The 14,525-nt window shown below is 47.4% G+C and overlaps 3 long non-coding RNA genes across 7 annotated transcripts in view; 2 read left to right on the top strand and 1 right to left on the bottom strand.

Annotated features, from left to right (window-relative positions):
* The first annotated feature begins 8,748 nt into the window (after nt 1–8,748).
* Nucleotides 8,749–11,328, top strand: LOC124703472. 4 transcript variants are annotated; one of them, XR_007003124.1, is made up of 3 exons: nt 8,749–9,049; nt 9,776–9,876; nt 10,419–11,328. It is a non-coding gene; the product is annotated as an uncharacterized LOC124703472 (long non-coding RNA). The 4 variants fall into 4 exon arrangements; XR_007003123.1 differs by having other exon boundaries at nt 8,749–9,091; XR_007003125.1 differs by lacking the exons at nt 8,749–9,049; nt 9,776–9,876 and adding an exon at nt 9,073–9,091.
* Nucleotides 9,291–10,157, bottom strand: LOC124703473. The gene is made up of 2 exons (XR_007003126.1): nt 10,069–10,157; nt 9,291–9,484 (listed from the first exon to the last, which is right to left on the bottom strand). It is a non-coding gene; the product is annotated as an uncharacterized LOC124703473 (long non-coding RNA).
* A 488-nt stretch (nt 11,329–11,816) lies between the features above and the next one.
* Nucleotides 11,817–14,525, top strand: part of LOC124703471 — a 28,488-nt gene continuing 25,779 nt past the window's right edge. Inside the window, exons 1-2 of one of the 2 annotated variants that reach the window (XR_007003121.1) lie at nt 11,817–12,330; nt 13,074–13,125. This is a non-coding gene — a long non-coding RNA (uncharacterized LOC124703471). Of the gene's footprint in view, nt 13,126–14,525 lie in introns of both variants that reach the window. The other variant, XR_007003120.1, reaches the window with a different exon arrangement.

The following is a 14,525-nucleotide window of genomic DNA, read 5'->3' as shown; positions in this document are numbered from 1 at the left end:
GCCACTTGCCTTGCCACCCTGCCCTGCGGATATCACCAGCTCGGCGGTGTCTCGCTCTAGGCTCGCCGTCACAGTTCTTTTTTATGTTGCCTTAACAATTTTAAGTTGATGAACATCTATGTATACAAGTACTAGTATATTTTTGTTAAGATCGTAAATATAGCATCACCATACATTTTGGACCTTATTTTACACCATAGGCCAAACCGTTGAGCCAGTCAAACACGCTGGCTGCTTTTTCTTCTCAAGGATAAGCTTTCCTCTCTTTTCATTTGAAGTTCCTTCTTTGGTGATGACCAATATCTCAAAGAACATATACTGCTGCAATTACTTACATGCCAAGGCTACCATGTGCGGGACAATAATAAACTTTGAACGGCACGACTAAATTAGTAACACTAGGGCCTGCATCCGCTAGAGCCTCAGCGCGCCTCGTATTCATATTTCCCGTGATTCAAGCCTCGTGTTGTTTACCATTGAATTGTTGGGACTGATTTTTGGTGTGAGCTAAAGAGAAACTAACGGCTGACTTCTAGCGTTGGAATACAAAGGGCAACATCCATCCGTGCAGTAGTCACCCGAGCCACCAACTCGACTGCTTCAGTTGCAGTGCGTCGTCACTACTGGAGCCACTACAGGCAATTGTTTCTTGACCTCTCCCATTCCCACATCTCCAACTCTTCTGGATATCTAGTATCATTTTATTTGGTTGGAGAAAACCCACGATATGTTCAGGTCTGAAAATTTCAGTCTGTAATGTGACTCGCGTTTTCCACAAAATAGCAGCAATTACTCTCTTTCTTCACAGGACACTATCTACTATTCCATATCCCCTCTGCCGATCCACAAAACTACACTCGCCACACCCTGTTGGCCTCTCTTGAAAGAATATAACAATTTTTCTTTCCGCACATATTATATAGGGGGGTTGTGAAGGCAGCCTCGTAGCGGGTGAGTGAAGATTCAACTATGTATGGGTTCATAGCTGTACGTGTTGATGAGCATAAATTAAATTTCAGTTTGGTGAGAACATTTATTCGGTCTCAACAATCTTTCTGAACTAATTTGAATTTGATCCTGAGTTTAATCCATTTTGACTTCTTGCTGTGATTTTGGGACTACTTTTACCTTATTTTAAGACATTTGTCGCATTCCATTGTTAGATGTGAACCTTTTCTATTTATTATTTTCCTCGGACTAATAAGTTGAACTCATTATTATATCCTATATAAAGGCTAAATAGTTTAGCCTATCCTTAACTGATTTGGCTACTATCCTTTTGTTCCTCCAGTCCTTGCCTGATGCGTGGCCTTCTTCATTTCTTCATTGAGTCAATTTGATCGGTTCGGTGTTTTTCCTTGCCTCCTTTCGTGGCAGAGGACTACCGGTTACCGGTTACCGGTTTCCTCTATGTACTGCTGAAATCTCCTCCCAGTGACAGTGTTGTTGTTTAATCAGTTGATCGTGTGTGTCCACTGTCCACTATATGTGTGAGTAGCAACAACTCGAAGTACTAGAGCTGTCAAGTGTTCCCTTTCCTTTCTTTGGGTGTTTGGTTTAGTTTAGTCAAAGCGGTGCTAGAACCCTCCACCGAGCTATCGAGTTGTTCTGGATTGGATTCGTGGATCTCCAGAATATCTCTCTAAGCACGATCTCTACCTCCATCCGCCTCCGATGGAAGTTTCTCCCGACCGAGATCCTTCCCGTGGAAGCACCGCTTGGGCTGAACAGTCGAGAAAGCTCCTGAATGGATCTCCCCACCGACCAAAGTCTGGCCGATACACTCTCCATGTCCCTAGCCCGTGTGCTTTTAGGGCATGGCGAGGCACCACCGCCGGCAATCGATGCAAGACCGTGTTGGGGCTGCACCTCGCAGCCCCTGATCTTCTTCTACCTCTCAACTCTCTTCTTTCTCTCATGAACGCACACAAGAACACACACACAGAGGAGCAGAACACACACGCAAGGAGGAAGGAACACAGCAGCTTTGCCACACGGGAACACTTCCTTGGCAACTACACAGGCTACATCTTTCCTCTGCCCGCAGGCCCCTCTCTTTCTCATTCGTTTGTTCAGACTTATATAGCCATACAAGGTACGAACTCACAAGCTAACAGCCTAAGCACCACGCCGGCCACTCACGGCATGCACTAACTACCACGATCCACTAATCTCTCCACTAACTAGCTGCATGCTCACACACTTTCAGCACTAGTGCGACTCCTCCAACGGCCACACGACTAGGCCAAACACAATGCGCCTTGCATATAGCCAGCTAACTAACACTGACACATCAGCTTGCATGTAACCCAACGTATGTACTTGCCGCAGCCTATGTGCTATCTTTGATCTAATACATGCATGAATTAAAATCAGACGCTAACTAGTTCCAACAGACCGCGAGCCATTGCGACTTCAGTACATCCGCTTCCCGTCTGGTCGTGATCTTTTCCTTTCTTCTTTCATCAGGTTCTGATTTGTTTTTTTTTTCTTTTCTTTTTGCGAAAGCGGTTCTGATTTGTTGACGTTCTGATTGATTGGATTTTGATCTCCTGTTTTTTCTGCGTTGGGTAGGGATATGTTTTGCTTTGTTGATTTTCCTGATGTGTTTTTCTGCGATTCTTTCACTCCCTCATCGGTTCCAATTTGTTTTGTTCGGATGATTTTTCCGTTTCTTTGGTTCTGTTTGTATTTGATTCTACCCTTGCCGTATTGTTTTCTTTCTCTTACAATGTGTGGTTTCGTTTTTGTTGTAGGTTTTCTTATGAGTGGCCGTTGGCGAGGTTGGCCTCCTTTTGCACCACATTCTCCAGTTGTGCGTCAACGTCTTTGTCTTTTCTATCCTTGGCGATCATATACCACTTTGTGTCTTTGGGTGCAGGTCCTCTAGTTTTGTTGCTGTCTCATCCATTGCAAGCGGCCTACCGGGTTGAGGTCCTTCTACTGTCGCCGAGGAGCTCCGACAGTCGCCCGGTCCAGCTTCTCCGCCACAGCTCCTCATCTAGACGCAGCCTTTATCCCCCCCCCCCCAGTGACCCAGTCCCACACCATGCCTTTGGGCTTTGGCGCCCGACGACCAAAAGAGCTGGCGACTGCTCCGGCTCAGAGAGCATAGCGTGGCTTGGAACCCGCCCACCTGTAACATGGATGACCAGTTGACCACCAGGATGCCTGTGACGCCGTCGGCAAGCAGGAGTGCAGAGGACCGTGGCAGAGGACGGACCATGTAGTAGGTGCAATGCAATAGAATCGCAAGTGGAGTTGGCAGGTAAGAACGTGTGCCAATGGCGTCGGGCACAGGTGCGGTGCTCCATGTACGGCGATTTACACAAAAATAACCCAAAAGTGGAAGAAAAGCACAGACTGACCCTCCGGCGAAACTATTTCACCAATCTAACCCTTTTGTGTGGCGGCCCTCCCACGGGCGCCACACATGCCCATGTGGCGGCCCTCCCACGGGCGCCACACATGCCCATGTGGCTCCCCTCCTGCCGGCGCCACACACCCAGCCGACGTGGCGCCCTGGCCGCTGAGCTGGTGCGCCCATCCGACGTGGCAGCATGTGTGGCGCCCCTCCCACCGGCGCCACACATGCACTTGTAATCCCCCAAACCATACTGTGAGACAATTCCTCTGGGACTTAGCCGTTTTGCGAGGCTCGATGTGTGGCGCCGATGCCACGGGCGCCACACTAACCTGTGTGGCGCCGATGCCACGGGCGCCACACATAGAGGCTCGCGAAAACGGCTAAGGACTTATCGTCCGGAGCCCCTGGATGTTTTGGACCCAATAGTTCATATAAGTTGGCATGTGTGGCGCCGATGCCACGGGCGCCACACTAGCACTTGTGGCGCCAGTGGGAAGGGCGCCACATATGGACTTGTGTTGAAATCATGAAAAATCCTACCAAACTCCAACAGTTACGAGTACAACATTGGACACAACAAGTAGCAATTTCATGACATACACATATAACACTTCATAGGTCACATTGTAGCACGTAGATTCAAACAACAAGTAGCATTACAGACCATGGTTCGAAATGACATAGGGTTCACAAATAGATACTTATGAATATAGAGTTCACAACAACACGTAGCACACATCCTAGTAGCGTCCTCGACGTGCCGTCCTCGTGGGCTGCTTCCGGACGGCCATCCTCTTCGTCCGCTGCCTTGGCTGTTGTTGCTGCTGCTCCTGCTGCTGCTCCTGCTGCTCCTGCTCCTCCTCCTGCTCCTCCTGCTCCTCCTCCTCCTCCTCATCTGAAGAGAACGGCTCGTCGTTCCTCATCTTCGACAAAGCTGATCTCCGCGGCGGCCCGTCATCCTCCTCAGTGACAACCTTCTTTCCTCGGTTGACATAATCTTTCGGAGTGTACCGGTTTGGAGCCTTGCCCCTTGGCTTGAACTGGTAAGCTGACCGTGGGGCTTGCTTGGAGGTATGCTTTGGAAGTATGCCTTGACTCAGAATTAGGTCGTCCTCAGGAGGAATCTTCACAAACATGAACACATGAGATTATAAAAGTTGAAATTAGTAAGAACATGTTTCACAGCAACAAAATAGTCCATACCTGTTCTTCAGAAGAGAAGGATGTAGGGATTTCTCCTTCGCGGCAACCTAGCAAGTTCGCTAACCGCCGCATCTTTCGTGCAGTGTTCTGCGTCATGGAACTCATGGTTACAAAGCCACCAGAACATAATAGTGTACATTCAAAGTTGGTGATCATACCTTAATGAAATTCCGCAACGGTCCGACAGGCTTTTCATCTCTCCCGCTCTGCTCCCACATAACCTCGCACTCCTCACCTGTTTTTTGGATCTCCTCCCGCTGTGACAAACATAGCATACACAATTTAAGCGAGCACATGGCAATCTAGATGATGTACTAGTTAGTGAGAGAATCCATTACCACGAAGTTCAGCTCGGAAGCAATAGAAGTCGATCTCCTCTCGCGAGCAAAAGTGTCGTGCCGGCTTTGCCCAACCTCATCGAACTGGATGGGGTCGTCCAAGATCTCCTCACAATACGCGCGCTTCACTAACTCGATACGCGTGTTCTGATGGAACCACTCGAGGTAGTTGTTGAAAGCGGTGAAGTCGTGAGGCACAATCTGCTCAGGGCCAGCATTCCGTGCCGCTTCCAAGCAAGTGTTGGAACGCTGCGATGTGGCCGCTATGATGGACCGGCCAATTTGTGATCTTCCTCTCGCCGCTGCCTATCAAGCCTGCAAGAATCAACAAGTTAGTTTGTACCTCTTCTATCAAGAATCTTCCATCGCATGATTCCAGAAGTTTACCTATGAAGCGCCTTGTCCGTGTCTTGCCACATTGGTGGGCACTCCTGATACAGCCCAAACTGTCTCATCACTCTTTGCGGCTGGTGGTGTTCAACAAGCCACATGCATATGAGTGGGCAGCGCATACGCCAGAACCGCGCCTCCTCCGTGCACTTGTGGTTCAGGTCAGCCATCCCCGCGCCAATATGGTAGTAGCTGCCATATGGCTCCCATTCCACTCGCAGCATACAATTATTTAGAACATGCCAAGTAGAATCAATCAAAACTAGGATTGCAACTCCGCAGTGGTCGGTTACCCGCTCAGCGGTAAGAGTGTCCAACTCCGCAGATGTACTGCCTCGTACATGACCATTGGATCGCTCGTCATCTCCGAGACATTGTCCCAAAGGTATGCCCAAGTGGGCTCCCGATCAGGAAAGTGAGGGTGATGAGGCCATGGCGTCTCGTTGAGTACCCTGGGACGCCCAACTGATAGGCGGTCCCAGCTCCATACGGAAAGTAGGAGCATGCATCCACCAATACCGCCGCTCTCAGTCCTGCTCCCAGTCCTGCGACAAGCTTCGTCCAACTGCGTACATAAGATATTTGGTTACTACTTTGTCTAGCGCACTACTATAGGAAAATAGTACATAGAACAAATCATCACCTGCCGGTAGAGGTAGGCAAGTGCCGCTGTTCCCCAACTCCACCGGTCGTCCAACACCGTAAGCGCCTTCAGCCAACACCAATGGGCCAGCTTACCCCCACTATCAGGAAAGAGAGTCCTCGAAATCATGTACCATAAGTACACGCGGGCGTACGTCCTCCGAGTGTCCTCGTCGGCCTCTATCGGGCATTCTCCAAAGTTAGTCCTGATCCATTCGAAAGACGCGCCGGCGGGAACTCTCTTCTTTGGTTCTGTTGGCAGCGGAGGAGCCCCGCCAATAAGCCCCTCCATCCGCTCGGCGCCACCCATCAGAAGCTGTGTTCATACACAGTGGCTCGCCCTGAATAGGTAGTGCAAGGATCATGGAAACATTCTGGAGAGTAGGGGCCATCTCGCCGGCCCTCAAGTGGAAGGTGTGAGTCTCCGGCCTCCACCGGTCGACAAGGGCGGTGAGTGCCGAGGGGTTCATGTGTGGCCCCCCACGGCTTACAAGGGATATGAACGGCATAAGACCGGTAGGCCGGATGAACTCCGTGTACCTCTCGTCATAAGGTATATCCGCTGTGCCATGGTAACGAATCTTCAAAGGGTGAAGATCCGTTCCCCTCTCCGTCATATGAACAGCCCGGTGCTCCCTGTCGTACTCTTCATCCAGAAGCCACACCATCCTACATCTTTACACAACCATGTTATGAGTCATTCCACTAACAAAAATGAGCAACACATACATGAGAATATCCAAATACATGAGAGTTCATATCCAAATACATCACACATATGAATTTCGTAAGACATACCATTTCTAGGCACATAAAAGACATATGTTAGACAATAGAATAGGCATTTGCTAAGCTCCAATTTTGCCTTTCACTACATACATACATATGTAAGACAATATATCTAACTTTCGAATCACCCATACATACACACATTTGAGTGCAACAAGTTTGAATAGGCATTTGCTAGGCATATGTAACAAATTTGAATGCATTTACTAGGCAAATATTACACATTTCAACACATACATACATAGGATTTCAACACATACATGTAAAATTTCATATCTAGGGCTCCAACAAATCTTTGGTTCAAACACATATACTACAATGTAGGTTCCACCAACATAAATTTCTACATATCCAAATCTAAGAAATCTACCAAATCTAGGGTTCATACCCAAATCTACCAAATCCACCAACACTATTGGATGAATCAGAGGGAATCGAAGGGGAATACCTTGAGGAATGGAGGAGGAAGGAGTTGGCCGGATAGATCTGATGATTCCTTGGTTGATTTGGTGGGGGGGGGCGAAGGGGAGGCGTGCGGCGGCGGCGGTTGGGGAGGAGAAGGATAGAGGAAGAGAAAGAAGAAAGAAGGGTCGGGCTGGGCGCGGGCGCGGGCGCCACACTTAAGTGGATGTGTGGCGCCCGTGGCATCGGCGCCACACATCGAGCCTCGCAAAACGGCTAAGTCCCAGAGGAATTGTCTCACAGTATGGTTTGGGGGATTACAAGTGCATGTGTGGCGCCGGTGGGAGGGGCGCCACACATGCTGCCACGTCGGATGGGCGCACCAGCTCAGCGGCGAGGGCGCCACGTCGGCTGAGTGTGTGGCGCCGGCAGGAGGGGAGCCACATGGACATGTGTGGCGCCCGTGGGAGGGGCGCCAGACAAAAGGGTTAGATTGGTGAAATAGTTTCGCCGGAGGGTTAGTCTGTGCTTTTCTTCCACTTTTAGGTTATTTTTGTGCAAATCGCCTCCATGTACGGCAGCTCCAGTCCTGGGTGCCATGTCGCAGAGATGCAGTGGGGAGCGGTGGTTTGTGGAAACAGAGTGATGCGGCGAGTTCTGTTCGTTCATCGATGCTCCACACAATTATGGAGGCGACAATGGCATCGACTGCAGGGAACGCTTGATCCTGGCATTCCTCCGCTGCACGCTTGATCTGCAGTACATATGTTCGCTTGAATTGGTCAAATATAACTGGAAGGTGAAGTAATGATATTGCTCAAATATTCTTTAATGTTTTTGCCTGAATGGTACTGATTCTAACTTTTCTAAGGTTTGCTACCTGTAACTGGAATTGGTCAAATATAACTGGAAGAGTGAGGTAATGATATTGGTAATTATATTAGTTTTCTTGCTGGAGGTACAGTACATGCTTTGGTTTAATTCGAAGGCTGCCTGCGTTCTTTTCTTGGCAGGGGGTCCTTGGTGATGATTCCTGTGTTACTCTGGGTAATAACTGAAAATTCAAGGAAAATGTCAATTTAAAGCATGATATTTTTAGGTAGTATTTACTCGAGCATAAACCTTTTATGTGTTTCTCTTCTTTCTGTACAATTTTAAGGGTTTAATTCATGCCTCAGTCTTGGTTACGGAATGCAGAGTTCTGGGAATGGATATCGAAAAAATGGACATCTAACGTTGTATATGATGCCCCCCATAGGGGGGCTCACAGCGCTCAGCGCACGCGAGTCGTCCGATTTTGACTCTGTCCAATCTCAGCCGTCTATTCTTACCAAGAGAGCCCGTGTCTTCGTTTTGACAGTGTCTCCAGGGTGCGAGGCCCTCGTGCGGACCCGCATTTTATCCATGGGTCGGTAAAAAGCCCGCCCGGCCCGGCGTCTCGCAAATCGGGGAGAGCGCTCCACCAATCCCTCGCACGCCCTGCCCAATCGCCCCGCGCGTCTCCTACCAATCCCCTCGCGCCCTCCTCCCCCAATCCGCATTCTGCCCTTCTCCTGCCGCGCTCGGCGGCGCCGCTCCGCCTCCCTGGCCACCACCCTCCCTTCTCCTCCTCCCAGGCCTCGGCTCCTCACCTCGCCGGCCGGCCTCCTCCATGGAGCTCGATTGGCCATCGTCGACGAGCTCGAGATGGAGCAGGGCCGTCGCCCATGTCGTTTCCCTCAGTTTTTGACCTTTTTCGCGGATCCGGTGGAGACGATGCGAGATCTGGTGGCGGAGACCCGAGATCCGGTGGCGGCGATACGGTCGCCGCGGAGGTACCTCGTCCCGGGGATGCGCACCTGCACTCCGGATGGGTGGTGGACCGGGCCATCGTCGCCGAGGACGAGTGGCTCGTCATGATCCGCTTCAGCCATGACTGGTAAACTTCGCGGTGATCTGCCTATGGCGCCTGATTCTACAGGTCTGAATACATGCCTGTACTTCTTGTTCATGTACTCCCCTGCACATGACTTCATGCGCGTGGAGTAAAACTATTCTATTTGGAGTGGTACTGCATGTTGGTTAATTGAAAATTGTTCTCATGACACACTTCTGTTTGGAGTAGTATAGTCTTTGATTATCTCTTCAGAGTACTAAGCACTAAGTAGTGAATCTTGATATGGCTTGAGCTGAATAATTTTGATGAAAAAGAAGTGTCAACACAGCAAGCCAGAAGCTTTTTTGGGTCTTTGATTATCTCTTCAGAGTACTAAGCACTGAGTAGTGAGTCTTGATATGGCTTGAGCTGAATTGGGTCTTTGATTATCTCTTCAGAGTACTAAGCACTGAGTAGTGAGTCTTGATATGGCTTGAGCTGAATAATTTTGATGAAAAAGAAGTGTCAACACAACAAGCCAGAAGCTCTTTTGTTTACCAATTATACTACTCATATGCAGCACACTCAGTAGCTTGTTACACTCAATTTACATCTACCCAGAACAATTATATGCTGAAATGATGCCTTGAATATCAACCAAATTTTAGAAATGTTATCCAGTAGGCTCCATATTCACGACTGTTTGGTAGGAGTCATTTTTAGCTAATTTTCTTACTTGCTAAAATTGTATGAGGTACATGCTGACTTAGTTTTTTTTTGTCTATTCAGCAAATCGATTGATTGGATTAGTTTCATATACATCGGTGAAGTGCAGGTTGAGCTGTGGTTCTCATATAAGGAAGAGTGTCATAGCTATTTTTAAATTTTAGGTGAGAACCGTTAACCTGTAGGTGTATTTGCACCTACGTTGTTTGGCAGTACTAGTGATAGCTTTGTTAGAAAACAAAATGAAATTGCACTCACGCATAGGAACAATTACATTAATTATGTTTCATTCCTATCAACTAGCCAACTTTGTGTACGTGAAACATGATGCTTAATCAGATCTCCGTTTTATTTACCTTTATGCCATGGAAAATTTGTTTTGGTTCTTCACCTTTTGGTCTTCATGTATCTTGGACTTACTTCTGGGCCTACCAGACTTGCCTCTGTAGATAACATGGTTTGATGTGATCTATCCTTGCACTAATATAATCATGTACCAAGCCACACACCAAAAAAGATCAGATCCTTTGCACTTGACAAAGTTAAAATTTGGTTTATTATTACCAGAAGTGATCTTGATTCGGGGGTTGAAAGTTAAATAATTTTAGCTATATATTTGGTTTATGTACTTTTAGGTCAGGGTACAAATGCTTGCTGCTATAATAATGTGGTAAAAAATAAATAACTTTTCTATTTTGTGCTTCAGCCTCCTTCGCTTTGAGATGGCCAACTATTGTGTGTTTATGAAGAGAAGTGCCTAATCTCAAGACCAAAGGTGCTACGAGGTGATATTTGTGTCGTGAAACTTATAAGAAGCAGTACATTACTATGCCTACATGTGATATGTGATGTTGTTTGATTTCTTCCTATTTTTCCGAGTGATCCTTCATGTGATGGAAGCAAGCTTCCTCTCAAATCCTTCTCAGACTTGTGGAATGCTTTTATCATAAGTGATTTTGTGCTTATCTCATAAGGTTAAGTCCTAGGTTATGTACATTTGATGTAAATACTTTGTTTATTACAATAGAAAATCAACCTTCAGGTATGCATTCTGTTTTAGAGCATCGACCTTCTGTTTATGGATATCTCATATAATTTCAGAGAGCAGTTGTGGCCAGATACCTCTCTAGCAATTTATAAACCAGATAGAAGAATATGCACAATAAGTACCTTGGTTTTACCCCTGTGGTATCAGCATGAATGCACATATTTACTTATATCTAAGCATACACGGCTTCTGGTATTACATTCTGTAATTAACATTGTCTCTGGAGTTGTCTGACATTGTTCTATGTGGTTTTGCAGGAAGAAGTACAACTGAAGGTTACTGGATTTCTGAATACACTATTTTGCTCTGTATTTAGTATGTAGTCAGGTGGATATGACTACGTTGAGTCAGATGAAAGACAACGACCTCGAAGATACTATATAAGCACATGGTTAATGGGATGTTTAATGATTACTGTTCCATTCCTGGCTTTTATTACCTCTTATGGTCGGTGGGATGGTTAGTGCTTATATTGTTTTATTATTACACTCTACTGGTTCCTGTGATTTTGTATGTGAGGTAGTATGACTTGTGAATATGATATGATCATGGTCTATGTTTTTCTCTCTGTGCAAAGAGCCTTCCTCTCTTGGTGGTAAGTGCATTTAACCTATATCCTTGTATTTGTTTTGATTGGAAATTAAATGATAGGAGTTATGGGAGGATGTTTTTTCTTGGCTGTTGTTACGTCTGCTCAGCTGCACTATGAGGAAAGCATGTGTTTATTGTTTATCTGTAAGTAAACAATGCCCCCTCTAAATTTTCAAGTGTGTAGTTTCTGGGAATTTGTGCCAGCGAATCCTAGATTCAAATATAGAAATGGAGCCTATCGAATCCTAGATTTCACTTCTCATTTGTTTTCGGTTATTACATTGTAATGAGGCCTTAAGCCTGTTTCTAAACATAAAGTTACCATGTAATATGTTGAGTGAATTATGTTTCTTCATGTTTACTTCATTGGGCAGAAAAATGCACTTTATTTACTTGTCTTCTTGCTTATTTACTCATGGTTATTACAGATGCTACCTATTTTATTGATAGGAACCATGGAATTCTAAACCACGCAGCCTTTCCTTGCTGATGGTTGATGGTCTCAGTTTCAGCAAATTTTAATTCATGAGAATATGAGATGATGTGAGAGGTGTTGCGTAAAGGTTATATTTCTCAATTTTGTTCTTGTGTTAATAGATAGCGTACTGACCATAGTATGCAGAAAGTTTGACTATAGAAAGGACAATTAAATATGACATCATTGCTCTCACTAATATAGCTTAATGACAGTAATTGAGAAAGCACTGAAACTAAACCATTACAAATAAACTGAGAGACGGTCTTATAAATTATTTTACAAGCTGCAGTCTTTATTGCTTGTTATACTTTCGTTGGTTGTACAGGAAGTTGTTTTAGCATATCAAAGCAGGTTGACTAATGGACCTGCTAGGAATTTTGTTACATTAGGCACCGAAGAACATGTTTCAAGATACCTTCCAGAAGCTGCAACTTAGATACCTACCAGAAGCTGCAACTCTCATGTTAATGAATATTTATTCACATGATATAACACAATCGGGTAAGATTAATTAGGAGGGCAAGCTGCAGTAACTTTACTTGAAAATGTTGATACTTATACATGAGAGAATGACCTACCTCGATTATGGAGTAACGGTTTTCAGGCTGTGGCTAAGACTACTATTTGTTGTATGTAGTATTAATGATCATGCTTGCATTGTTAGGTGATAAATTTACCAAGAAAAGGAAGTCAAGATAGCATATCCGATGGCAATGTTCCATGCAATTGTTTTTGACAACTTCTGGTTGGCTGCTCAATCTGTTATGTGGTACCAACCACCTAGCTACGTGCTCAGTAATTGTGTTTCAGTAGTTTAGCACCACAAACTGCAAAATATTGGTTGCTATCAATTTGATAGTTTTTAGCCTATAGTTGTTGCCTTCATGAGTAATGCACAGTCAACTGAATATCACTGATGACTGCTCTAATTTTTGTCTCAATTAGTTGCCCCTAGGTAGTAGAATTACTTCGAAAGTATAGTCAGTAGCTTACGTTCTGATGTCCCAAAAAACACCATCCTCGTTCGTCGGCACACAGGAGGTTGCAGGTGTGTACACAACGTGCTTGCGTAAATGTCAATGGGCAATAGTGTTAGTTTTTTACAAGTATTGGTTGAGGAGAGTGAAATATATGCAGATTTAATGTCATATAGTTCTTAGTTTCTTTTTACATATCTCAGGCTGTAGTATCCCGATGGTTCAATTTCTGCCTCACCACTTGACCTCCTGTATATTGATTTTCAGGATAAGCTGATGGATGTTGGATTTGGGCAGACATTAGATGAAATTAGATAAGGTTAGATGACACCTATTTCATCTTATATTTCCTATTGTAAACTCTTTGGCTTACTTATGATTACCACATATCCACATTTTCAGTTGTCGATCCATATTTGGTTAACAGAGACCATATGGGGCCAAATAATTCAGTTTCTTTTTTCGAGAATACGTCCTGGAAGACGTATCAATCACATAGAAGAAGAGGCCGACGGCCGATACAACTCCACACACACCCAAGATGATACATAGCCAAGCGGCTTACAACACCCCGCTACAAACGACCCGATGAGAACGACCCGCCCCCAACATCCTACCAAAAGAGGTGAGGAGATGGAGCACGGAGCCACCGAACCGCGTCACGAACCAAGCGAGATACCACCATAGCACGACCGCGACTCCAAGGCAGCCCGGACCAACGTACCTCCCCTCATGAGCCTAGAAGAGTCGGCGAGGAGAAGGCAGGATCCTTCGGACTTGGAGAAGCAGCTGACTAGGTTGCAACCACCACGTCGTACATAGCGCCTCGAAGCCCCAAGCCCTGGCCAGCAGCCAACACCGGCAGCGCATCGCAATGTCCAGCCTCCAGTAATACATCGGCCTCTCCCCAAGTAGCCTCGACAACGTCTTCAAGAAGAGAACGACGCCGTGGCGCCGCCGCCGCCTTGCCCGATGGGCTGGACATAGGGTTTCCCCTGGCACAGGAAGGAAGCGGCGCCCTCGGGCGTCGCCGTGATCCGCACCGGAAGCACCGGGCAGGGCTTTCACCCTGGTCCTTCACCGTATCCCCGATGCCGCCAGCGGCGAACTGGAGACGATGGACGTAGATGCAGATGCTGGCTTGGACCACCACCAGAAAGGCAAGAAGCCACACCGGCCTCACCGTCGCCGAAGAGGAGTGCCGGCCACCACCGGCCTCACCGGCGGCCAGCAAGAGCTCGAGGTAGGAAGCCACCCTTGCCGGCCAACCACCACTGCAGCTGCGCCCACGCAGCACGCCGGAGACAAAGCTCCTCGCGCCGCCACCACGCCCCGAAGCCGCGGCCCGCGCCGGCCCGCACAGGCCCAGATCGAGCCCGGCCGCCATGCACCACCACAGCCACCACGCGCAGCTGCAGCGGCCACCACTGCCGCCTCCATGTGCGAGAGGACGCCCCTGACGTAGCTCGCCGGCCGCTGCCGCTCCAGGCCCCGCCGACCTCCGCCGAGATGCACCGCCGCCATGGATCAGCGCCGCCCCGCACGGCCCGCCACGCACCGGGTAAGGGAAGGTTCGCCGCCGCCGGCACCGCGCGGGCTTTGCCCGGCGGCACAGGCTGGCGGCGGCAGGGGAGGGAGGGGAGAGGGGGAGCGGGAAGGCGGCGCTAGGGTTTTCTCCCCTTGGGCCGCCGCGGGGGACGACCAGGGGAGAGGAAGGGG

The sequence above is a fragment of the Lolium rigidum genome, chromosome 3 (assembly GCF_022539505.1).
Source record: "Lolium rigidum isolate FL_2022 chromosome 3, APGP_CSIRO_Lrig_0.1, whole genome shotgun sequence".
Lineage (NCBI taxonomy): Eukaryota > Viridiplantae > Streptophyta > Magnoliopsida > Poales > Poaceae > Lolium > Lolium rigidum.
This window is presented reverse-complemented; position numbering and strand designations above follow the sequence as displayed.